This window comes from Anolis carolinensis, chromosome 5 (assembly GCF_035594765.1).
Source record: "Anolis carolinensis isolate JA03-04 chromosome 5, rAnoCar3.1.pri, whole genome shotgun sequence".
Taxonomy (NCBI): domain Eukaryota; kingdom Metazoa; phylum Chordata; class Lepidosauria; order Squamata; family Dactyloidae; genus Anolis; species Anolis carolinensis.
Genome location: NC_085845.1, coordinates 8039055 through 8066280, shown reverse-complemented (window position 1 = coordinate 8066280; position 27226 = coordinate 8039055). Strand labels below are relative to the sequence as shown.

At 41.3% G+C, this 27226-nt stretch overlaps 1 long non-coding RNA gene across 1 annotated transcript; it reads left to right on the top strand.

Annotated features, from left to right (window-relative positions):
• The first annotated feature begins 690 nt into the window (after nucleotides 1-690).
• Nucleotides 691-7278, top strand: LOC134299307 (uncharacterized). The gene is made up of 2 exons (XR_010006491.1): nucleotides 691-1134; nucleotides 6818-7278. It is a non-coding gene; the product is annotated as an uncharacterized LOC134299307 (long non-coding RNA).
• The last annotated feature ends 19948 nt before the right edge of the window (nucleotides 7279-27226 follow it).

Genomic DNA, 27226 nt, shown 5'->3' with positions numbered 1-27226 from the left:
GAGGTCATGAGTTCGAGGCCAGCTCAGAGCCTGCGTTTGTCTATGTCTTTGTTCTATGTTAAGGCATTGAATGTTTGCCTTATATGTGTAATGTGATCCACCCTGAGTCCCCTTTGGGGTGAGAAGGGCGGAATATAAATACTGTAAATAAATAATAAATAATAAATACATAGGGAAAGTTAGATTATATTATAAATTTTATTTTAAAAAATTGTAAATAAAGCTACATTTAGCTATAATTTCCCATTTTCCCTTTATATCTATATATAGAAAAGAGTGATGGCATCACGGCGACCCACAAAACAACAAAACTACAGGCCCCCCAACCTCGAAATTTGACAACACAACCCATCATCCACACCTCTAGGTTGATACAACAAAAAGAAAAGAAAAATAAAGTCCTAATTAGAGGGAGAGGAATAATTGCTTTTATCCAATTGCTGCCAGTTAGAAGGCTAAGCTCCTCCAACTTGGTCTCCTAGCAACCCAATAAAAAATAATAAAAAACACTAAAAAAATTGATACAATAAAATACTATAATAACAGAAAATAACTAAAAATAATACAAGAAAATAATAAAATATAATAAATAAAAATATAACTTACAATAAAATTAATTTTAAAAATGCAAATAACGTCAAATAAAAATTACACAACAATTTTTAACCAATACCGCCACAGCAACGCGTGGCCGGGCACAGCTAGTGACCCTATATAATTGCACCCTTGGTTTCCATCTGTACCGAAATGAGACAATTGGAGGGTGCGTCAATATATATAAATCGTGCCTGCGAATCTTTTCATATTTAAAAAGGAAAGTAGGATGTTTTCATCTTGCAAGGGAATCTTCAGTTGGATCTCGCTTTACTCTCCCCGTCTTCTCAAACCAAGGCCAAGGGGTCAGCTGGGGTGAGGGTCAATGCGTTGCCCAGAGATAATTTGGACGCTTTTGCAAGTATTTGGTCCTGGCTTTTTCCATGCTTGCAAACCTAAGAGCGGGCCCTTGAGTTACCAAGCAACCAGGAAGGACGAAAAAGGGATGCGGGAGGAAAGAACATCCCGGCTTTTTCTTTTGTCCATCTCTTGCAGGCGAGCTATTGAGAAAACAAGGTCAAGGACCACGGATATGGAGAGGTGGGCAGTTGTTCTCCTTTCTAAACTGGAACATTTGAGTTGCATGTTAATTTTATGTATCCTTTTGGAATTATATATAGAGTGGAATTAATTTCATTCTGAAGTATGTTGTTAATCATGTGCATTAGGTCTCATTTGTTTATTTATTTGCTGCACTTACTGTATATACTCGAGTATAAGCCTAGTTTTTCAGCCCTTTTTTTAAGACTGAAAAAGCCCCCCTCGGTTTATACTTGGGTGAGGGTCCTGGGTGGCTTATATTTGAGTCAGCTTATACTCGAGAATATATGGTACATTTGTTATTTTTCTCTATTATTATTGGTATTATTACATTTACAGTAGAGTCTCACTTATCCAAGCTAAATGAGCCCGCAGAAGCTTGGATAAGCGAATATCTTGGATAATAAGGAGGGATTAAGGAAAAGCCTATTAAACATCAAATTAGGTTATGATTTTACAAATCAAGCACCAAAACTTCATGTTATACAACAAATTTGACAGAAAAGTAGTTCAATACGCAGTAATGTTATGTTGTAATTACTGTATTTACGAATTTAGCACCAAAATATCACGATATATTGAAAACATTGACTACAAAAATGGCTTGGATTATCCAGAGGCTTGGATAAGCGAGGCTTGGATAAGTGAGACTCTACTGTATTATTTTTTCTCTATTATTGTTGCTACTATTACATTTATTTTACTCTGTTTTTATTATTTCACTCTGATCTTATTATTATTATTGCATTTATTATTTTACTCTATTTATTATTACATGTATTATTTTCCTGTATTTTTATTATTATTATTATTATTATTATTATTATTATTATTATTATTATTACATGTATTATCTTACTCTATTATTATTATTAAAAGGATACATAAGCACATTTACATTGGAGAAGATGAGAATAATGATTTAATCAGAGTTAGACAGTCTTATCTTAAATTAGAGCTTGATGTAAATATTCAAAAACATTTAACCTACCGATGCCTCAATTAATATAATTTTATTGATATCTATTTTTATTTCTGAAATTTACCACTCTCGGCTTATACTGGAGTCAATGTTTTCCCAGGTTTTTTTGTGGTAAAATTAGGTGCCTCGTCTTATATTCGGGTTGGCTTATACTCAAGTATATACGGTATATCTCACTTTTCTCAAAGGCAACAATTCAATGCTGTGTGTATAAATACATCAATGAATAAACAAAAACATTAAAACCAACCAATTAAAACATACCAGTAAGACAAGAATTAAAATCAAATAATCCAGATCATATTCCAAAGCCAGTCAGGGTCATAGGTAAATTAATGTATAGTCTATTATTGCACTGCTCCCATTATTGATTGTTGATATGTACTTGCAAAGTTACACACAATCTTCAGGTCACCTGTTGACATGTGACAACCCCATGCATTTTGTAGGATTTTCTTAGGCAAGGAATCCACAGAGATGGTTTTGCCAGTTCCTTCCTCTGAAATGCAGCGCCCGGTATGTACTGGTGGTCTCCCATCCAAGTATTAACAAGGACTAACTCTGCTTAGCATATACAATCAGATAGGATCTGGTGCTTTTGAGTACTTAGGCTCCTGAACACTAACCATACCCTCCAACATTGGGAGATTGAGCAACATCAGTGTGCGGCCACAGCAAAGGAGGGCAAAAGTCTTTAAGGAGGAATACATGAAAGTCCTAATTTAAGAATAAATTGGTTACATACAGAGTGTCGCACCTCAGGTTAGTTTCACCTTGCTGAACACACCAGGCTGTACACAGATTGAAGTCTTTTGTAGTTTATTAGGAAATAGGAAATAAACAATCCTTAAAAAGCAAAAGTAAAGATCCAAAAGATTGTTGCAAAACCAAGGCTATAGAGAATAATCCAAAAAATCCTTAGGCATAAAATAAGGTTCCATTAATACATGACATAGTCCCATGACCTTGAATACACAAAACTGCAGGATAATCCAAGAAAGCAAGAGCTGCTTCTAACTCAAATGAGACGTTGCTTTTGACAAAGATTTCTCTCTCAGCACACCCTTTAATATTCCCTGCATAGCATGAACGCATTTCTTTGGCCTCTGACCTTTTTTGTTTGCTATTCTGACACTCCTGCGAACCTGAAATTCCAAACCCAGCTCGATCCGATCCAGAGATTCCGTTTCATCAAGGCCAGACAGCTCATTAGCAGCAGCCCCTGTCTGCATGCTATCTAACTGGGAGCTATCCTCCCTTTGCACCTGGCTAGCTTCGGTATCAACTCCAGTATCATCAACACCATTCCCTGCCTTGGGAATGCCTCCCTGCTCCTCATGTCTCACAGCAGGGACACTCTGAACCTGAATCCATAATTCCCATCAGAGTCATCTTGCACCTGAATCCCATCATCTTGAACATCTGGAACCTGAATCCCACAATCCCCATCAGAGTTACTCTGAGACTCCAACTGAGTCACAACACAGAGTTTTGAGAAGCCGGAGCTAAGTAGGAAGGACAGGACTCTCACAATGTCCCCTCCCTACTGCTGAGTTAACTGCTCTATTTACTCAAATCTAATGCTCACCTTTTTTGGCTACATCACCTTGCCAAAATTAGGGTGTGCATTAGATTCGCATCATACCGTGATGTTAGCATTGAACCAAAGTAAGTTGCTTCAGGAGCACCTGGAGCTCCTATCTGAGGGACCTCATCTCTCATTTAATTGTCATGGCAGGATAAGAACGGTGTCAGCTAGTGTGTCCCATATCCGTTCACTTGGGGGTTTAGTCTGAACCTTATAGGCTCTATATTTAATGATGAACCCTATATAGACAGATAGAATTCAAAATCTTGGATAGCTCCTTTAACCTTTGGAATAAAACCTAGGGTGGACTCACTGCTGCACTCACATGGAAGCCAACAGCCACCACAGGGCAATTTTTTGTGTGTGATGATGTTATTGGGAAAAGAAAGGACCACAAAAACGAGAAACAGATGGATTGCCTTGTGAGGTCCCCTTTTGCTCCTTCTTCCACATTCCAGGACCAAATGGAGGCTCTTCCTCAGGCTCTCAAATCAATTGAAAGCTGTTGTGCATTGGAAAGGACCCACAATTTCAGATAAGCACTATTTGTTGATTTGTCCACAATTCAAGAAGGATATGGGCAAACTGGAATGTGTCCAGAAAAAGGTGACCAACTTTGTCAAAAATCTAGAAACCATGAATCCCTATGAGGAACAGATTAGGAATTGAATATATTTATCTTGGAGAAGAAAAGGTGATCGTCATGTTTAAATAGATGATGGATCCAGCATGTTTTCTACAGCTCCAGAGCAAGGGATCCAAACTTCAGGAAAAGATAGTCCACTTTCATGATAGTAAATATTAAAAATATTAAAACACACATCCTCAGAGTCCAGTGGAATCTCCTTCTCTGGAGGTTTTTAAGCAGAGGCTGGATGGCCATCTGATGAGAGTGCTTTGATTGAGCATTCTTCCATGGTAGACTGGGACAGGGTTGGGCAGCCCTTGGGGTGTCCTCCAACTCTATCTATATATATAAAAGGGTAATGAAATTTCGGCCTAGGACAAAACAACAAAACTACACATCCCAGAAACACTAAACTTGGCAGCACAACCCCTCATCCATGCCTCTACGTTCATACAACAAAAAGAAAAATAAAGTCCTAATTAGAGGGAGAGGAATAATTGTTTTTATCCAATTGCTGCCAGTTAGAAGGCTAAACTCCATCAGGGGAAAACCTTTATCCTTTACCTTAACTACCAGCAATACCTCAATACTTTATTTCCCATACCACCATACTTTGCCACAGCAACGCGTGGCCGGGCACAGCTAGTGAATCTATAAAGCAACTCAATTGAAGTTGGGTTCTTGTGTGTGTGTAATTAGCATTTCTGTCTCAAGTTAGCTCCTCTTAATTTGTGCACAATCTGCATTTTTTAAAAAAAAAATGCTGTATCATCCGAAAAAATGAAGCACCCGATTTTGGCTATTTAAAGAGAGATCAAAGCAACGCTTCGGGGTTTGTCCAGATCTTGGGAACATTGTTGGCTAATTGAACAGACTAGAGAATTTTTCAGCCAGTATTGCTCCTATACCATTTCATACATTCCTCCCCCCAATTAAGCCACGAGATTTATAGTCTGGGGACTCTTGGAACTATAGTCAAAAAGCAGAACTTTTTCCAGACCTATGGATATGAAGCTATTTTACATCGAGTGAGAACATTGTTCCAACTCTGGGTTTGTCTCTTGGCAGCTGCCAGCTAGATGCCTCCTTATCAAAGGAAGCCAAGGACCAAGGGACTGCCCTTCTCATTGCATCAGATTAGTCTGAGAGGCTTTGCCAGGCAGCTGTCAACATGGCACTCTTGTCTGAATCACTCCACTAGTCCCAAGAGCAGACCATTATGTGTGGCCAAGCTGTTGAAAGAGTGGGGATTTGGACGGGAGCTGGAAACTGGCTTTATTTGTTGCCAAGTGATTTGAGCGATGGCTCTCGTCTCAAGAGCCGGACTTCCCAACCAGCTAGAAGGTACCAAAAGGGAAATGCCACTTCCTCCACAATGATCCTCTGCATGGAGAGAGGCAGCTGTTAGGGAAACGGTGCTGGTTTAGAACCTATAGGAATCTTGGGCTTCAGGGGATCATAAAATCTGAGACACCACATACACAAAGTCTATCAGAAATCAAGCAGGGTTATGAAGTAGGTTTGCTTACAAATGACAAAAGCTTCCTAACATCTCAAGGTGAGTGGCTCTGTACCATGAACTGCTGGTTAGTAGCCAGCTGCAATAAATCATGACTGACCGAGGAGCCTCCGGTGGCCTAGGGGATAAAAGCCTCGTGACTTGAAGGTTGGGTTGCTAATCTGAAAGCTGCCAGGTTCGAATCCCACCCGGGGAGAGTGCAGATGAGCTCTATCAGCTCCAGCTCCATGCGGGGACATGAGAGAAGTCTCCCACAAGGATGGTAAAAAGATCAAAAACATCCGGGCATCCCCTAGGCAACGTCCTTGCAGACAGCCAATTCTCTCACTCCAGAAGCAACTCCGGTTGCTCCTAACATGGAAAAAAAAACTACTGACCGAGAGGTCATGAGTTCGAAGCCAGTCTGTGTCGGAGTGAGCGGCGACCATTAAAAATAGCCCAGCTCGTTGCTGACCTAAGCAACCTGCAAGATAGTTGCATCTATCAAGTAGGAAAATTTAGGTACCACTTATGCAGGGAGGCTAATTTAACTAATTTACAACACCATAAAATCATTGAGCAGCATGCAGAAAGGAATGAGGAAGCAATCCATCAAGGACTCAGCATCACAGTGGATGATGAAGCAGCAGCTCCCCCTGTGGCCGGAATCAAGCATCCCTCTTGGCTGAAATGAATAAACCTCTGTGGCTTGTCTTCAACCTGGTGAGTGTTTCTCTGTCTTGGCCTATTTGGTTTAGCTTGTGATCACCAGGCACAGATCCTTTTATCTGCGATCCTAGGTATCCACAACAAGAGCTTAGAGATATCACTGTTTTGGACCCCAACTCGCCAGAAGATTTCAGGAATTGCGATCCAAAACAGTAACTTTTTGTGCCCTTTCTGCACTGGAGGAAAAGCTTCTTCAAAACACTAACAATGAGTTCCATTTCTTTTTCTTTCCCTTCTCCTCCTTTTCTTTTCTTGCAGTAATGTTACAGCGAGGTTAGTTGATGGGCACATGCTTTGCTAATGAGATCAGCTGCAACAAACCAAACCGAGGGAGTGTATTTGTTTTAATCTTCCTTCCTGAGGTCCAGCAGGGGTTTTTCACAGAAGAATTTCTTCCAGAAGGCAGAGATAAACAAATCGAGCAACACAAAGAGGATGGAATGACTGGCACAACATGGTCAAGATCCTACATCGAAGATCTGGAAAGGAAGGTTAAGATCAGAAGTATGCCGTCACACTCGGGCATCTATGATAAACTAAAATGTGCTGCTTTCTTTGCCCGGGTGAACTGCGGGGCCTTACTTCGAAGCTCAGGAGTCCCAGTAACCAAGGCCACTTCAAGTTGAACATCCAACAAGATTTTTATTTTCTCAAAGTCCTTGACAGACTTGACACACGTAGTTAAGGGTACAAATATAAACAGTCAACTTATAAAATCATGCAGATGTTTCTTTCTTGCTTTTCCCCTTAGCTGCTGGGCTAACTTCCTCCAAAGGCAAAGAGATCCTGAGATGCTCTCTACCCTAGCCCTGAGCTGCTATATTAGAAAGAGCAGATCTTTCCCTATCTAAGCTCAAAGCTAGCTTGGAGACGAAGTAGTTGGAGCTTCTTCCAATGGCAGAGAAATCCTGAGATATTCTCTGCCCCAGTGCTGAGTTGCTATATTAGAAAGAGCAGGTCTTTCCCTATCTGAGCTCAGCACCGGTTTCAAAGACAAGCAGTCAGTACTTACGATGGCTTGTCTGAGCTGGCCTGGCTTGACCACACAAACACATCTGAGTTCTTTTCTCTTCTGTGGAAAGGCAGAAAAGGCTTCTCAAAATGGAGATCTCATCCCCAGGAAAAGGGGAGGTCTCAAAAATAAAAGGATACTTTGCAAGCTTTCAGCAGCAGAGACTTTGCAGAATGGTTACAAATCTCTGCTAATGGCTAACTGTCAGAGTGCTGCTGAGTCTGCAGCAACCCTGGAAAAAATGCAAAAAGAGTGCTATTCCCTACAACCATAGAACAATGCAAAACAAACCTCTGGGGTATGGAACGATAAGGTTAAGCAGAAGTTATGCAGTTTATTAGGGAATTAGGATATTGCAGAACCATCACTATGTTCTATGCATCACTTTATGTGCATCCATGTGCCATGTGCATCGTGAGTTTTAAATGTTATTTTAAGTGTGTGTATTATATTTTAACTGTATTTTCACCTAAATCCACACACTATTTAGTTGTTTTTAAGCCCGCCCGCCCCTACACAGGTTATGGATTATCTTCATCTACACTGCCATATAATCCAGTTCAAAGCAGTTAATGTGGATTTTATATGGCAGTGTAGGAGGGGCCACACTCTCTCAGCCTCTGAGGAAGGCAAAGGCAAACCATCTCTGAGCAAACCAAGAAAACACAGTGATAATTTCCCCTTGGGTCCCAATAAGTCAGAAATTACTTGAAAGCACACAACAACCGCAGTAACCGGGTTCCTGGTAGAATATTTATTTGTGCCCAGAGAGAGATAGGAAAAAACAAGAGAACTAGGGCCAAGGGAAGTGGCAGCGGGTATTTTCTTTTCAGAATACAAATACTGTTTTCCTTGGTCTTCCTTCCTTCCTTTGCACAGACATTAGCGTTATGCTTTCTGTCTGAACGGGTATCCCAGGGCAATGAACACAGCTGTCGAAAACATCACAACAACCACAGTCAAAACAGAATCCAGACTGGTGCATATTTCATTTGTAACAAAGAGATTCTGTCCTACACTAAATGTATAAGGTTTCAGGATTTTACCTAAACAGGAAGTCCCTGACTTACAAACATCTAACCTACATCAGAACAGGGCTGAGACAACCGAAAGTAAGAGAAATCTACCCCTTGGAAGGGAAATTCACCCCTGGAAGAGTTATTATCCTGCAGGAAAAGGGTCTCAATTAAGCTTTATCTCCTATTCTTGTTTCCCCAACAAGCCAAATTTTTCAAAATCCAATTCTCACAGGGGCAGAAAGTGAGAGGAAATCTTCTGAACAGGAGCACAGGCAGCAAAGGAAATGCCATAGGGGTGTGTTCACCTTTCCCTATGCTATCCAAAGCTTAGTTATACTTAAAAATGTCTCTGTTCCAACTTACATACGAATTGACCTTAAGAACAAACCTACAAAACCTACCCTGTTCGTAGCTTCGAAGACTGACTATGCATGTAACATGTATTTGAAGCTCGAATTATGCCTTCTGCAAGTTGAGGTGCTGGAGTAGCAGGCTGCAAAAACAGTACAACTGCCATATCTGTGGGATTTATCCATATTTGATTGCTTACTTACTTATTTACTTAGGCAACACCTCCTTGCCCGAGTATGATGGCCTTCCAAGTGTCTTGACGGTGGGTAGGTAGGTGGCTGTGGAATCCTATTCTGGATCCGTGTGTGGACATTGGTTTCCAGGTGGAAGGCGGTCCCGGTCAGGGTTGGCTTCCTCTTGGCCCGTTTCTCCCTTAAGCCCTCCATTTGTGCCTCTTCGAATTCCATAGCACTGCTGGTCACAGCTGACCTCCAGTTAGAGAGCTCAAGGGCCAGGGCTTCCCAGTTCTCAGTGTCTATGCCACAGTTTTTAAGGTTGGCTTTAAGCCCATCTTTAAATCTCTTTTTCTGTCCACTGACTTTCCGTTTCCCGTTCTTGAGTTGGGAGTAGAGTAGCTGCTTTGGGAGATGGTGATCGGGCATTTGGACAACAGAGCAGATGGTGTAGGAGCATCGCTTCAATGCTGGTGGTCTTTGCTTCTTCCAGCACACTGACATTGGTCCGCCTGTCTTCCCAAGAGATTTGCAGTATTTTTCTGAGGCAACGCTAATGGAATCGTTTCAGGAGGTGAGTATGACGTCTGTAGACCATCCACATTTCGCAGGCGTAGAGCAGGGTTGGAAGGACAATGGCTTTGTAAATTAGCACTTTGGTATCTCTACGGATGTCCCGGTCATCCAACACTCTCTGCTTCATTCGGAAGAATGCTGCGCTCACAGAGCTCAGAAGTTGTTGTATTTCAGTGTCAATGTTGACTTTTGTGAAGAGGTGCTGCCAAGGTAGCGGAAAGGGTCAACATTTTCTAGTGTTACACCATTAAGCTGCATTTTATTTGATTAAACATGTCATCTCTAGTAATTTTCTATTTCATCCAAGTAATTGTTTCATAGAGGATACCATGGAGTTGCACTGGAGTATCTAGCAAATTTTTAAAGAGGATATCGCTGAGTGTTCGAGGTTTATAATAACTTCTGGCAGACATCATTCATTTTCCACAGTTTCCTGTAAGTTCAGGAATGTATCCCCGATGAATACAAGGGTCATACTGTATATCATTCCATAAAAATAGAAAAATAGTTTATCAGGAATGAGATACAGAAAATGTGTAAGTCCAGTGGTCACCAAATGGTGACAGGAGACATAGAGCTGAATGAAAATAAGTCGTAGGTATTAATCACTAATACTTTTGCATATGTATGTCTTCATGTCACCTATGGAAAACCTATGAATAGGGTTTTTTTAGGCAAGGATTCCTCAGAGATGATTTGGCCAGTTCCTTCCATTGGAATATAGCCTGTAACACCTGGGATTTGTAGGTGGTCTCCCGTCCAAGTACTAACCAGGGCTGATCCTGCTTAGCTTCCAAAATTGGACTGATCTTGGCCAGGTTTATGTTTCAAACCAGCTAGTTCCATTACTGACCATCAGAGGGCAGAAAAGCTCCATTTCTCATGCAAGCTCGTGACAATACACATTATTGGCCACTAAAAATATCATAATTGCAATCAAATTGATTTGGCATGCAGCAACTCAGTCCATTTCAGGTCTCGAAAAGCTGTTCCGTGTCTATTCTTTTGATGTCCAAACAGGGCTAGAAACCTATGTCATGCCACTGTAGTATGTATTTACAGTAAAATGCTTAAATTGCAGTTGCATTACACAACCCTTTACCTAAAAACTGACATTTTTCAGCCAGATACACAGCTGTGAACATGTCTAATACGTCCACAGTTTTGGTGAATGAAACACTGCATGGATGAGTAGTTAATGTTATATACAGCCGGAGAATGCACAACTTTTGCTTGCAAAAATCCACATATACACCTGTGAACAGAATATAGCCATTATGTCAGAGCCAAAAAAAGTACAAAGAGTTGTGAAAGAAGGATGGTCTATCTATCTATCTATCTATCTATCTATCTATCTATCTATCTATCTATCTATCTATCTATCTATCTATCTATCATCTCCACAGTGTGTGTATATGAATTTCCACAATGTACACAGTATTGTATGTACACTATACAATATCACAGTGCAGCAATGAATCATAGCCTCAAATCATGCCTTATTCCACCTACTCTTCCTCTCCTCCCCAAATCACTGCTTGTCTGTCCTCTTCATAATAAATTATCCTCAACTCTATTGTTTTAGTTTAATAATAAGTCATATGATAGCTTCCCCTCGTCATTTCATCTAAGGATTATTTTAATTTGCTATTGCTCTGGTGCATACAGCTGATAAGTGGCTTCGCTATAACCTCAAACAAATTCTCTTTTATGTCTCCTCTCTCATATTACTTTGTATGCTAATTTTTCAGATAAAGCAATGGTTAAAGCTGTTTAACTAATTCTGTTCTGATATATCCTCTAATGGTTTCCATACTTTGATGATCTCCTTATTTGAAGGCATAAATGAGAATCTACGGAATAAAGGCGTTATAGTATTTCGGGTATGCTCTGCAAGGATGGAGATAGTCAAGGGATGGTCAACACTGTCGTGTCCCAAAAAAGCTTTCAAGGGGTCACAGCTTTTGGCTTCTAAGTCACTGGAGTGGCAATTTTTCTGGGGTTTAATTACATTATTTAAGAGGAGTGATCCAGGATATTGAACAGTATCTCTCTGTTAGGTCCTTTGATGATATGGTGACCTTTCTTTAAAGTCCGGACTAAAATCTGAGGCTGATTTAAAAACTCCTTGATACCAGTCAGTTGCAAGTGCCCTGGCTGTTTCTTCATTGCTTTGCACCAAGGCATCTACAAAAAGATTTCTCCTAATCAAAGCAAGGTCCAGGAGTTCATCATGGCATATTTGCAATTGAGCTAGTTTTGTTATAGTGGAGTAAAGAGTGTTGGATGGTTATGATATCAAGAAATCGGACCCCAAATTATATAAAATACAAGCTCTACTAGGACCTAGCCAATGTACACACCTTTTGTCTTACATTTACTTTTCGTATGAATTGTCTCTAGGATGCTGTCTGATCACACACAAACTTACATTATAATTATTATTATTATTATTATTATACCCCGCCTCCATCTCCCCAGGGGGACTCGGGACGGCTTACAAATACAAAACAAACATACAATACATTATATCCCCCCCCCCCAAAAAAAACCACGCAAATGTAAATTAAAAAGACATAAAATAAAATCACAATCAGCAATAAAACACAGATTAAAATACAGCAATAAAATCATAAAATGAACTGGACAAAAGTGCACTAAATAAGGCTTGAAAATATGGAGGAAGTTAAAGTGCTATAAAACCATGGGGGAGAACCTTAAAATGGGGGTGAACCCTGAGGCTATATCCAACAATTAACCATGCGGGTGCAACCGATCAAAAAGTAACCGCTAGTGCAAGAGTTTAATATACAAATTGGAGGTACTTATTCAAAAGCCTGTGTAAAGAGCCAGGTTTTCAGGCTCTTCCTAAACACTTCCAAGACATGAAAGACATGATGGGAGCACATAATAAATTTGCATCAGAGTTTCTGGGTTCATTTTCTGATTTACCTGACATTATCTAAGATATTGGTGGAAACAGCTTGGCTCCCATGCCTCAAGACAGCCTCACCTATTGAAATGGACATCATCTCCAAGCACCCACTGCATACTTGAACTAACCCTATTGTTTTCACCAGAGTCAGCTCATGAAGCATATCAAGGACTCAATGCCTAATGCCACACCACATTCCTTTTGAAACGTGCTTCTCTCTGTTGGAAATAGCAAACTCCCAAGCCTCTTACTATTGATTTGTTAATGTTTATAATTGCTAACCTGTATTCTATGTGTATGTTGGTTTGCCAGTTTGACTGTACCTCTTTGATGGAGGGACCAGAGACATGTGATTATACTGAGCATGTTCAGACTCAGGACTCCATTTTGTCTTCATCTTTTGCTTCAGACCTCAGTGGAGGTGGATGCTGTTTGGACTTCAATATAGAAGTATGCTTATGGACTTCAGTGAGTTCAAGTATACTTAAAGACTATGGACTATTGATTAAGAATGATACCCTGTGTTGTTCTATGTTTTCTGGGCTGTATGGCCATGTTCCAGAAGTATTATCTCCTGACGTTTCGCCCACATCTATGGCAGGCATCCTCTGAGGTTGTGAGATACCTCACAACCTCTGAGGATGCCTGCCATAGATGTGGGCAAAACGTCAGGTGAGAATACTTCTGGAACATGGCTATACAGCCTGGAAAACATACAACAACCCTGTGATCCCAGCCATGGGCCGGGCTGTGGCGCAGGCTGTTGAGCAACCAGCTGCAACAAATCACTCTGACCAAGAGGTCATGAGTTCGAGGCCAGCTTGGGGCCTGTGTTTGTCTTGTCTTTGTTCTATGTTAAGGCATTGAATGTTTGCCTTATATGTGTAATGTGATTCGCCCTGCGTCCCCTTCGGGGTGAGAAGGGCGGAATATAAATACTATAAATAAATAAACGAAAGCCTTCAACAACACATTGATACCCTGTGTATTCAACACAGAGAAGCTACATCCTATCTGTAACTGAACTTCAATAAGAAATGTGCCTGTATGGTGAATTAATACAAGATGTTTATGAGTAAACAAGATACGTTATTTTTCAAAGAAGACTTTGTTTTTACCTCTGAGTGTATATTTTAAACTAAACAGTATTTTAAGGAAGTGTATATGTTTTGGGGAAATGCAACTACAATTTCAGTTTTAATGAAACAACCATCCTCTGCTAGCCAAATATATTTTTGTAGTCTTTGTCCTTGGCAGTTCAGAGACATGGTTCTTCAGTTTAATGGCTGAGTTACCTGTGTGCCATTACATGAATGCTTATAAATATCACTTGTTCAAAGGGTTGACTTCTAACAAGGTCATGATTTTCTTGAATAATGGTTTTCAAAAGGTGGTCTCCATATGTTCATGGAGATTCATGTTTGCCAAACAGATATGACATCATTTTTTTCCTTTTCAACAAGGTTATGATTTCCATTTATTTCCAAAAGGATATGTGCCCAGAGATTGGGTGTAGTTATTTTCCAATACTCCATTAAATAGGCTGACACTTCAAATGCTCCAATGACAGTTTATTGAATTTCTGCCACCACAAAGAACCAATCAATGATGACATCTGACAGTGTCCTGCGCCACTCAAAGCACAGTTCCTAGCCAGACAGTTTTCCAACCAATAAGAAGTTGCCACGGGTTTTTTTGAATGAAATAAAAATGCTCCATATTTACCATTGTATTATGTTAGTACTTTGGAGCATTTTCTTCGCTAACATCCGATTTAGCCATTGAGAATAAACCTTTGGTTTTTCCTTCTACCCATCTGTGTCCGATTTGGTCTTCTGGAAAGCTAGATACACCGGGGACCCCGAACTCACGGTTTTAGCAAAGCTGAAATCACAAAACAGGTATAAGAATGTTTGCAATGTGTGTCCGTCCAGCCTCATTGAGCACCGCTGTCCTTTTCCGCTGAGTCATTCCACCTCATTCTCGGTTCGAAGCGATTTAGGAATATCTGGGATTCCCTGGGAGCAACAGTGCAAGGAGGCGGCTCAAGAGGCTATTGTGCTTGAAGATCTCCTTGAAAGAGGATCTATTTGGGGCCTCCTCTCTTCTCCACAAATCCAGAAAGCGAATGCAAGCTGCCCAGTGCAAAAGATTAACATGAACTGGGTTCTTTACAGTTCGCTTCCTCAAAGGAAAAACTCTCATACCTTCAAGTTCAAAGTGAAAAAAAAAGTTCAGTCAGTTAATTCAATGTGGTTCTTCCAAAATAGTTTCAGACAAAAGCAAACTCCTGCAGCCTCTCTTCTCTTGTATATAATTCCTCATTAATAATTTCTGCAGCCTTGGCCACACTTTGGGTGCATCTACACTGTGGGATTAATGCAGTTCAGTGCCACTGCTATGAAATTATGTGAGTTCTAGTTTTACAAATTCCTTGGTCTCCTCTTCCAAGTAATGCTGGTGCCTCACCAAAGCACATCTCCCAGGATACCATAGCATTGGAAGTTAAAGCGGTGCCAAAGTGTATTAATTCTACAGTGTAGATGCACTACTTGAGTCCACAAATGGCTGGATGTAAATGGTGACAAAAAGGAAATCATCATAACAAGACACCTTTCTATCCAGGTAAGCTTTTTACTATTTTGGTTTGGCACTTATTAACCCTTTCTGGTTGTCTTCTGGTGGATGTTAATATTGGTATCAGCTGTTTGAATTGCTGGTTTTGTTATGTGGCATCGTTGGATTTTTATGTCGCAGTTTCCTTGTTGGGTGGCATATCATCCCAATAATTCAACACACCCACCCTTTCTCTCTCTTCAAATGACTTCACAGCCCGGCCGGTCTTTTTCCAAATGCCATAATAACAACCTCAGGTGCGTCCTCCTGTCGAATCTTGTCTGAACACAATCTCCCTGCTGACTCCAAAAGAATGACACCGGCTTTCGCCTTGCCAGCTTGCAAAGACGCACAGGAATTTTACGCAACGGCCAACCCCAAAGCTGGGCCCTCCCTTTGGGGATTTCAAAGGAGCCGAGAAGAGATCAAGTTGCCTTCACTTAGTAATTATGTCAAGCAGCGTAATTATGCCATTGAACCTGGAGCTTTTCAGGCTCAAGAGTTGCTTGCTTTGCAACTCAGGTAGAGAATCTGGATGCCTTGAGCGCTTCATCCTGACAGCCCTGGCTGGGAACCGAGAGTTACCAACTACCCAGTAGTAAAGTTCTCTATTTGCTCTTCTGCTTTACGTAAGTTTCTCTTACATAAGTGTATAAATGCCCACCACCAACTATTCTGATTTGGCAGAAAAATTCTCAAGGCCAGCCAGCTGGGCCAACAATCAGAAATTTGGGCAGATGAAGTCCAAAACATCTAGAAGACCAACAACCAGTGGATTCAAACCAGGATGGGTGATATCTGGCTTGGAATTTAGAGCTCTTGGTAAATGAACATGAACCAACAGTGTGTTGCGGCAACTAAAATGTAATTGTAGGCTGCATCAATATAAGACAAGTGTCCAAATCGAGGGACGTCAACATTCCACTCTCTTCTGCTTTGGTCAGATCTCACCTGGAATAATAGTGTCCAGTTCTGGTCACCAAATCCCAGACAGAGATGGACATTGTGTGTGCCGTCGCGCCTGGGGCTATAATTCTTAGCGAAAGAGGCATGGATGTGACATCTTTCCCCAGGGGATTGCTTCTTGCCCTCCTTTAGGAAAGCTGGAACTCCCAAGGTGTGACGCCTCAGGGCAGCGTGAGCACTGGGAATCAGACACGGAGGCCAATAAACAATCTAATATCTTTATTAAGGAAATAAAGGAGACAACTAAAAATAAGCAGAGTATATAGTCCAGCAATAGACCTTTCAGAAAAGGTCAAATATAGTCTAGTAATGTGAAAGTAGATGTCCAGTATTAGAGTTCAAAGTTTTAAATCCAATCACCGAAACACACTCAAACCTTTAGGCTGTTTGAGTGGGGATTAAGGCAAGATCTGTCAAAGAGTTCCAGGGCTCAAATCCGAGGCTAGGATGCAAGGCAAGGCAAAGTTAGTCGTGGTAAAGCTGAATCGCTGTCCAGGCTTGACAGGGGGACGAGATGCAATGCCGGTCTACTTGAGAGTAGCACGCTGCAGAACTAGAGTCGATGTGAATTCATCAACTGACACATTGAACACCGCAAAGGTCAGACGGCTCCCAGAACTTTTATGGGACTTCCTCTCCAGCCAGGTGTCTGAACACTCTTTCCCAAGGGAAAGTGGACTAAGTCAACAACTTGCCAGATGCAATCCTCCCGGGAAACTCTCAAGGGAACCGGCTTAATTAACGCTTGCTCTCTCCGCTAATCTAGCGCTTCTCCTCAAATTCTGCTTCTCCGAGCGAGATGTTTCCCAAAACATTCTGCGGTCAAACATAGCATTCTCTGGAGAACCGGGCTGTGAGTCAAGGCCCTTTTTAATTAACTGTGGGCTAAAACTGTCAACAGGGGACATCTGGAAGGGAGCAGAATCGTGCGGAAATGGCACAAACCCCATTTCTTCTTCGGTCTGATCCATAATGGCAACGGGGTCACGACTCGGGGGTCTCTGAGACACTACACAAGGATCAAAACACTGTAGATAACTCAAAACTGGTTTTATTGTTTACAAAAGGTTATCCCTTCAAAGCAATAAGCTGGAAGTTTCAAAGGGGTAAAGGAAAATATACATTACAGTCTCTGGTTATCTTGAGTCCAAGGAGCTTTGCAGCTGAGAAGCTTTTCCAGGTCCCTCTTTCTCAATGGCTGTGAATGCCAGAGCAATCCTCAACCTCAGTCCAAATGGCCTATGTTTGAAGACACTGTCTTCCTCTGGTGCCAAAGAACTGATTTGAAGGCACTTGAGACTTCTCAACGTCGTCCAGGTTGGTCTGAACATGAAGCATGTCTCAAGGGTAAGAACCTCAGAATTGGTGCTGAGAGGTAACTTAATCAAGGGCTTTTAGAACCAAGTCTCTCTCTCACGTCCCTCTGATAGAAAGCTTGATGGTGTAATGAAAAAGGAAACACTGACCTACTCCAGGAAAGAGTGGAGCCAAACAATTGAGCTGAGGGAGCAATATAACTGGTGCAAACAACATTGATTGACAGCTATAAATAACCAATCAATCCAACTACATTTACAGGGTAAAAGGGCAAAATCAGGCATGATACAACAATTCAAATCTTGCAACTTACAGTTCCACATATAGATAGCACCACTCGCATTGTCACACTATGGAAGGTGGCCAGAGAAGGACAACAAAATAGCCTGGAAGCCAAGCCCTATGAAGAACAGTTTAGGGAGCTGGCTGTATTTACCATAATTTGGAAAATACAAGGTTGCAAGTGGACATGATAGCTTGGCTTAAATATCTGAAAGGACGTCATATTGAGGAAGGAACTAGCTGGGTTTCTGCTGCCTCCGAGACGAGGACACAGTGGAGCCATGGATTCAAATTTCAGAAAAAGAGATTCCATAAACATTAAGAAGATCTTGATAGCAAGAGCGGTTTGACGGATGCTGCTGCTCTGAAGTTTGCTTTTCTGGAGGTTTTTAAGCAGATGCTCGATCATCATCCTCAGTCGAGAGGGTTTGGATTGTGGATTCCTGCATGGCAGGACAGGGTTAATTGGATGGTCCTTGAGGTCTCTTCCAACTCTATTATTCAACGATAACCACTTAATTCCATAAATGTTGACTCACATTGTGCTGGAATGATGTCGGATCTCAGCCAAAGTTTGCAAACAGTGCTGAATATATGTGTTTCCATTGCATGATTAAAACTTCCCTACGCACACGCACTTTCTTCCATTTCCTAAATGATGTTTTCAGTCTCCCATCAGGGAAGTGATCTTTTCTTATCTGGTGGTTTGCTTTTCACCAGGAGACCGGCGCTGATCCTATCTTTCAGCAGAACTTAATGGCATGCTAAAATAACTTTGTCTCGGCATATCAATTTGTGGGGTGGCCATAAGATGACTGGAAGGCTCCATATCTTTTTTCCTCTTTCATTCTCAGCCAGCGCTCTGCGGAACTGTGAAAGCTATTGCATAATTTACAGTCCACTCCCTTATTATATAACAGCTTTGAATTTCAACCAAGAATCAAAGCCATACAGCTCCACTGTTTACATGCTGTTTGCCTCTTATCAAATGATAAGCTGCTGAGTAGTCGGTGGCTTCAGTGGCTTCTGAAAGCATTTTTAAATCAACAGAATGCAAGTCTATTGATGTCTGATAAATATAATTAAAAGATTGTTGCTGCTGTTGTGTACATTAATATCATTTCTGACTATGGTGACCATATCATGGGGTTTTCTTTGCAATATTTGTTCAAAAGAGGTTTGCCATTGTCTTCCTCTGAGGCTGAGAGAGTGTGACTTGCCCAATAGAGCTTTCCTAAGCAGTTGATGTTTTTGTCTCTCAAAAATATTATTTATCCTAAGCAGCTTTGTAATGATTTCCAGAGGCATATGTTAGGATTGCCAACTCTCCTGTAGTGCATTTAACAATGGCTTGGTATGTAGTACCATGTTGTTATTATTATTATTATTATTATGATTACCCCATTTTATCTCTCCCAAAAGTTGTGTCTGTCTCTATGCTGCCCAAAATTTGGCTGACGTAACTAATAGCTTAATAATCAAGCTCTTTCTACACAGGCACAGCTGCAGAATCTGTCTGAAGATTTGGCAGTCTTTGTGAAATGTGCTCTCGTAGGCTACCTCACAACCTCTGAGGATGCCTGCCATAGATCTGGGTGAAACATCAGGAGAGCATGCTTCTGAAACATGGCCATACAGCCCGGAAAACAAACAACATGTATGATCCTGGCCATGAAAGCCTTTGACAACACATTGATTCATGCAGTAGTGCATTTAACAACAACTTGGTATGTAGTGCCATGTATTTATTATTATTATTATTATTATTATTATTATTATTATTATTATTCCCATGTTATCTTTCCCAAAGGTTGTGACTATGCTGCCCAAAATTTGGCTAACACAACTAATCGCTTAATGATCAAGCTCTTTTTCCACAGGCACAGCTGCAGAATCTGTCTGAAGATTTGTGTTGTCAAAGGCTACCTCACAACCTCTGAGGATGCCTGCCATAGATGTGGGTGAAACGTCAGGAGAGAATGCTTCTGGAACATGGCTATACAGCCCGGAAAATTCGAAGGGAATTTTCAGGGCAAAGTCAGCACTCCTCAAATCTCATTAAATCTCATTGAGAAGTAGCAAGCAAGCAAGCAAGCAAATCAGTTGCCACCTTGCTGCACATCTGATGGCAACCTGACAAATGTTTGCTCAGCTATAGAAACTTCATAAGCAGACATGCTAAAGCAGATGCATTTCACATGCTCCAGACTTCAGTCTTCATGATCCCTCATTTATTGGCTGGGGAAGATGGGACTGGCAGTCTGGAATATATGGATGGCGCCTGATTAAGGAAGCCTGGCATATATGAGAAGAGCTTATCTGTGAATTTTCCAAAATGGGAATTTGGGTCAGCATTTCAGTATCTGGCCGCCAGAGGGAACTTAATGCAATATTCTAGCTGCTGCATCAATTCCAGTGAATGGGGGAAAAAACCCTCGCCAGCTGTAGTGCTGCATTCCAAAACAAATGCTAATTGGAAAAGCTAGAGATGTTTGGGGAGTTCCTTCTTCACTCCAAGGAAAGTTTAAGAAATTCAAAGAGAGGGTTGAAAAGAGGAGGGCAAACTTTTAAGGAAGGGAGAATATCACTGAAAGAAAACGTGAACAGAGCATGTAAGTTGACAGCGGTAAAAAAAATGTTGTAATGTTTTCTTCTGCTTCGTGATGCAAGCAGAAGTTTGACAATGCCATTATAAGCAGTTTCGCTCAATGTCACACAAATCTGGGTGCTTTCCACCTTACTCAATTATAGTGCTATGATTCCATTATAACAGCCATAGCTGCCTCCTGGAATATGTAATTTGAGGAGGCAGAGAACTCTCTGGATGTATCCTGCCAACCTAGCAGTTCGAAAACATGTGAGTAGATCAATAGGTACTGCTCCAGCGGGAAGGTAACGGCGCTCCATGCAGTCACGCCGGCCACATGACCTTGGAAGTGTCTACGGACAAACCGGCTCTTTGGCTTAGAAATGGAGATGAGCACCAACCCCCAGAGTCGGTCACAACTGGACTCAACGTCGGGGGAAAATTATTAATTATTGTAGGTTCGAACTATCTGCCCACTCAACAATAGGATACTTTGCCATTATTATCTTGCACTTTATTTACTACTTTAGCTGTGAAACTACCTCTCCCATTTTGAAATATTCTGCACTTTGGCCCAGATCCGTGTTTTAGTCTCCCGTTTTTAACATTTTATACTGTATGTTGATTTTTATGACTGTTTTATTGATGCTGATGTTTTATTGTTGGGATATTTGTTCATTGTTTTATTGCTGTTTGTGTCGGGCAAGGCCCCATGTAAGCCGCTCTGAGTCCCTCCGGGGAGATGGGGCGGGGTATAAAAAAAAGTTATTATTATTATTATTATTATTATTATTATTATTATTATTTATTTCCTCTAAGCAGGCAGAGGAAAGGTGAAGTGTCCCAGCTTTCATGGACCTGTGAATTGAAAAGACAACTTGGCAGGTTCTTGAGATTAGCTGAAAAATGACCTGAGTACTTACCATTTAAGGAGCTCAAGTGTGGCATCTTGTTGCTGGCTGCAACGTTGGTGCTTGGAGCTGTGACCTTGGATTCTTTCTATCTTGTATTCCCAAACTGTGGACTTACCCTTGAGATTTTGGCTTTCGGATTCTGATTTAACCTTAGCTCTTGACCTTGGAAAAGATACTCGGCTTCTCTGTTGTATTACCCTACTATTGTTTGAATTTATTGGCTTGAACTCAAACTGTTGGTTCACTCCCTGCTCGTATTTGGAGTCAAGGCTTTTGACACCCAGAATCCTATGGAATCAACTGTTCAATCATGATCTAGAAAAATCCAGTTGATTTACAGCTCTACTTTTGTCGGACTAAAGCAGTCAGAGCTATAGCAAGACTGTATTTCCAGTACACAGGACAAGAGGCCACAGTTAAGACATAATAGGGAGAAATTGGATGGTTTTCATTTGGCAAAGGGGTCGATCAAGGCTGCATTTTATCTCTCTAGCTGTTTAACTTGTATGCTGAACAGGACAAATGTAAATCAGGATTAGACTTAGAGGAAGGAGCCATGAAAACTGGAGGACGGAACACCAACAATTTAAGCTATGCAGATGACACCATACTACTAGCAAAAACAATTACTGAAGAAAGTGCAAAGATAGATGTACATTTGGACATTATGAAAACAAAACTAATGACTGCAGATGGTTTGAGCAACTTTAAAGCAGACAATGAAGATATTAAAATAGTTCAAGATTTTTTGTACTTGATTCAAGAAATCAGAAGACGATGAGGACTTGAGAGGGCAGCCATGAAGGAGCTGGACAAGATCCTGAAGTGTCAAGATATAGCGCTGAATATTAAAGTTATGATGGTTCATGCCATTGTATTTTTCAGTGTGGACTATGGTTGTGAGAGCTGGACATTGAAGAAGTTCGATAGGAAGAAAATAAACTCATTTGAGATGTGGGGCTGGAGAAGAGTTTTGGGGATGATGTAAACTGCTGAAAAGACAAATAAATGGATCCTGGAGGAAATCAAGCCTGAACTTGTCCTAGAAGCCACGATGGCTTTTGTACTTTGGAGATATCACGAGAAGGCAGGATTCACTTTTGGCAGAAAAGAGGAAGACCACAGTCTAGATGGAGAGACTCAGAAAAGGAAGATGCAGTTTCTCCAAGATTGCAAGACCTGAGCCAGGCTGTTAGGAGAGGAGGCCTTGGAGATTTATCATTCATAGGATCTCCATAAGTCACAGTCAACAATAAGCAATCTCCAACATGCCTGCCTAATGCAATAGAGAAGCGTGCAAATTGACTGTGTTGACAATCTCAAGAATCAAGTGACACATTGAAGGAACTGATGAGGAGTAGTTACATACTGTTCAAGAATGCACAACTGCGTGGCTGAAATTCTGGAACTATTGAGTGGTAAGTCAACCTATAGATAAATCCCATTACTTTAATCGGGACTAAAGTTAGGGAAAATGCATGTATTGAAGTGTTTGCATCTCCAGTGTGGTTGCTTATTGTCGTCTTGTACAAGAGGAACTCATACGCCTTGGTTGCGTCGACAATTCCAGGAATGGATTGGCACACTGAAGGAACATGCCATTCCAGAATCCGGTCGATGAGTCCCAGCTCGATCAAACCCTCTGAATCAATTGGTGATTCAAGACAGAGATAAATCCCCTTGATGCCATGGCTTTACAGTCACTGGGGATAATGATAGTCCTTTAGGCTAATGTGAAAGGATTAAATATGTGGAATTGGACACCTCCAGGGTTTCAGGGATGTCATTTACCATCTGTGGATAAATTGTCACGAAGAGGGATAAGTGCCAAGGAGTTACGTTGATATGGGCCATCAAAATGCAAGAAAGAATAGAGAATAGGTGGCCCCTGGACTTGTTGAAGATGTTTATTTCTCTTCTGAGCCTATATGTGTTGTATGCATTCAAGTCACTTCCATCTTATGGTGACCCTAAGGCAAACTTTGGTGTTTTGTCAAAATTTCTCCTTAATGCTGAGAGAACGTGATTTGCCCAAATGAGTTTCTGTTTCTGTGACTGAGCATGGATTTGAACCCTGGTCTCTTGAAGTCCCCTAAGCCCTAATTATCCAGCCATCATTCCATTATGTAACTGCAATAGTAACAGGGCTGGTTCCTTCTCACCGGTTGGGCCAGAATATCCGATACGATCAAGCATTTGTTCCTTCCCTCTTCTTCTTTTTTTTTTTTTTCAGAAGGCCAAAACAGGCACGGATTTCGTCACTCTGGCATTATGTAAGAGGTCATTGGGAAATACCACAGGATTAATTGGAGGAGGAAACCGTGAACTCTTTGACGGTGGAAATTCATCCCTGCCCATTTGGAGAACTCTGGGCCTATTAAGCAGGAAAGCTATGCACATCCAGAACATGATGTGCCGACGCAAAGCAAGCCATTGAAAGCAGAGCCAGAGGAAGCCAGATAATTTTCATTTTCATGTTGAATTTTACAACTGACTCTTCCCTCTCCTTAAAATTAATGTACTCTTGCATGGCGCATTTGTGTTCATGTGAATCCAGAGATGCATCTACACTGCAGAATGGATGCAGCTTAACACCATTTTAACCACCTGACATCCGCCGGGAAGTAGCAGCCAGCAATGAAAGGATCAAGGCATTGACATCTCCGGCCCATCCTCTGTTCAGATATTATCCAGAGATACTCGCAAGGACACCTCAGCAAGCAAGAGTCCAAAAGAGGCAGGCTAAAACTTGGAACCTCAATCCATCGCTGATGCCAGATGAGAAACTCCCTTCTGGGTACACAGAACACTGGGTGACTTGGAAGGCACTGAACAGACTGCGCTCTGGCACCTTAAGAATTGGGGCCACAAAGTGGAGGTCATTTATTTATTTATTTATTTATTTATTTATTTATTTACAGTATTTATATTCCGCCCTTCTTTCTCACCCCAAAGGGGACTCAGGGCGGATCACATTGTACACATATAAGGCAAACATTCAATGCCATATAAAATAATAATAATAATAATAATAATAATAATAATAATAATAAAACTTTATTTATACCCCGCCACCATCTCCCCAATGGGGACTTGGGGCGGCTAACATGGGGCCATGCCCAGAGCAGTACAAAATAATAAAATAAAAACAACATATCATAACACAATTAAAACAATACGATAAATAATAATATACATTACATCAATAAATCCAAGACATAGAACAGAGACAGACGCAGAGGCAATTTAAACCTTCTCCATCTTCCAACTTCCTGGGGGTATGCTTGATTCAGGCCACAGGGGGAGCAGCTGCACCATCATCCACTGCGACAGCAACTTCCTCATTCCAACGGAGGCTGGGTGATTTTTATGGTGTCATAAATTAGCCTCCCCACATATAAATAGTACCTAAATTTCCTGCTTGATAGATGCAACTATCTTTTGGGTTGCTTAGGGGCTATTTTTTATTTTAATTGTTGGGTGCTCACTCCCCACATGGGCTGGCCTCGAACTCATGACCTCTTGGTCAGAGTGATTTATTGCAGCTGGCTGCTAACAAGCCTGCGCCACAGCCCGGCCCCTCCACATGCAAGTGTGGAGAAGAGCAAACCACAGACCACTGACTCCATTGCAGCCTGAGCCCTGCCACATGCACAATGGAGGACTTTCCCACAGTGACACCAAAACACTCCAAGTAGCCAGTTTCTGGAGAAAGGAAACCTAGTATAATGCCAAGTTTTTAACTTTGTTTGTGTTTTTAAAATACATTATAACTGTATCCTCAATTTGCCTCTGACACAATAAATACATAGAAATAACTACGATGGCTCAATGCTAGAGAATCACGAGAGTTGTAAGTCTCAGAGTGCTAGGGCCCTGTTGCGGATTGTGGATTGTAGATGATAAATGGAAGCTCTTACGTGTGTCCGTGAGCCCAGAGTCACCCTGCAGAACTATGATGCACCACTCAGGTATGCAGAAGAAATAATACAGAAACTTTACTGATTCTAAGAGATCAACAGAACAGTGGTATTCACAATAGTTCCTCTGATTGCTTACAGAAATCAGCAGTCATAAGTAGTCCTTTCTCAGTCCATAAATATGCTTCAGTGAAGAATACAGTCTCGGTTCTTTATTCTCTTTTCTCAGCAGCAAACAAGGCCTCAGAAATAGCAAGGCCTCTCAGACCTTGGATAAGCGAATATGTTCTCTTGGATAAGCGAATATGTTCTCTTGGATAAGCGAATATGTTGGATAACAAGGAGAGATTAAGGAGAAGCCTATTAAACATCAAATTAGGTTATGATTTTACAAATTAAGCACCAAAACATCATGTTATACAACAAATTTGGCAGAAAAAGTAGTTCAGTATGCAGTAATGCTACATAGTAATTACTGTATTTACGAATTTAGCACCAAAATATCATGATGTATTGAAAACATTGACTACAAAAATGCGTTGGATAATCCAGAATGTTGGATAAGTGAATGTTGGATAAGTGAGCCTCTACTGTAGTCCTTTCTCTGTCCATAAATATGCTTCAGTTAAGAATACAGTCTTGGTTCTTCATCCTCTTTTCCCAGCAGCAAACAAGGCCTCAGAAATAGCAAGGCCTCTCTGAGTACAGAGCCATCTTCCCCAGGCCCAGAACGTTGGATAAGCGAATGTCGGATAAGTGAGACTCTACTGTAGTCCTTTCTTGGTCCATAAATATGCTTCAGTGAAGAACACAGTCTTGGTTCTTCATCCTCTTTTCCCAGCAGCAAACAAGGCCTCAGAAATAGCAAGGCCTCTCTGAGTACAGAGCCATCTTCCCCAGGCCCAGAACGTTGGATAAGCGAATGTTGGATAAGTGAGACTCTACTGTACTCCTTTCTCAGTCCATAAATCTGCTTCAGTGAAAAATACAGTCTTGGTTCTTCATCTTCTTTTCCCAGCAGCAAACAAGGCCTCAGAAATAGCAAGGCCTCTCTGAGTACAGAGCCATCTTCCCCAGGCCCTATACAGTCAGCACACACACACACACTGAACAAAAACTTGTTCAAACCGGTTCTCCAGCAGCAGAACAAAAAAGGTATCAAATCAATTCCCAGGTCTTTTCAGGATGAGCCAGTCTGCTTCATGCACTTCATTTTCTAGTTAACACACATATAGCACAGTGCCTTTGCAAACCATGACAGGCCCCACCAAACCACAATTTCCAGCATCCCATGTCATTGAGCCATGGCAGTTAAAGTGGTATCAAACCACATTATTCTACAGCATGGATGCACCTATTGTCTCATCAGGAGCATTGGATGCTCGAAGTCTCCAGTGGTGATTTTCCATTAGCAATGAACTCGTTACCTCCGCCTCTAAGTAATCTTCAGGAATTTCCCAATCTCGCCTTATATAATACAGGAGGAGGAATAAATGACATCATGCGCCACGCAACCGTCATGTTCAAAAGAAAAGGTGAAGTAACCGTGTTCGATAGCATCTGGGATATTGCAACCTCACCTTTCCCAAGACGTTGTTTCCATTTGCACATTCGTTACATAATGACGGGATGGCCGTAAGCATCATTGTGGCAGAGAGGGAAATAGATACACGCTGTCCTAGAATTAACACAGTTTGACACTGCCTTAATCACCCCAATGTTATGAAGGCAGGATAGTTGTAATTTGGTGTGACACCAGTGCTCTGGTTTAGTAGGCTAAAGACCTTGTGAAACTACAATTCCCACGATTACATAGCATTGAGCCAAGACAGTTAAAGCGGGTTCAAACTGCATTAATCCTACATTAGAGAATTCAGGCATGGGCAAACTTTGGCCCTCCGGGTGTTTTGGACTGCAACTCCCACAATTTCTAACAGCCGGTAGGCTGTTAGGAATTGTGGGAGTTGTAGTCCAAAACACCCGGAGGGACAAAGTTTGC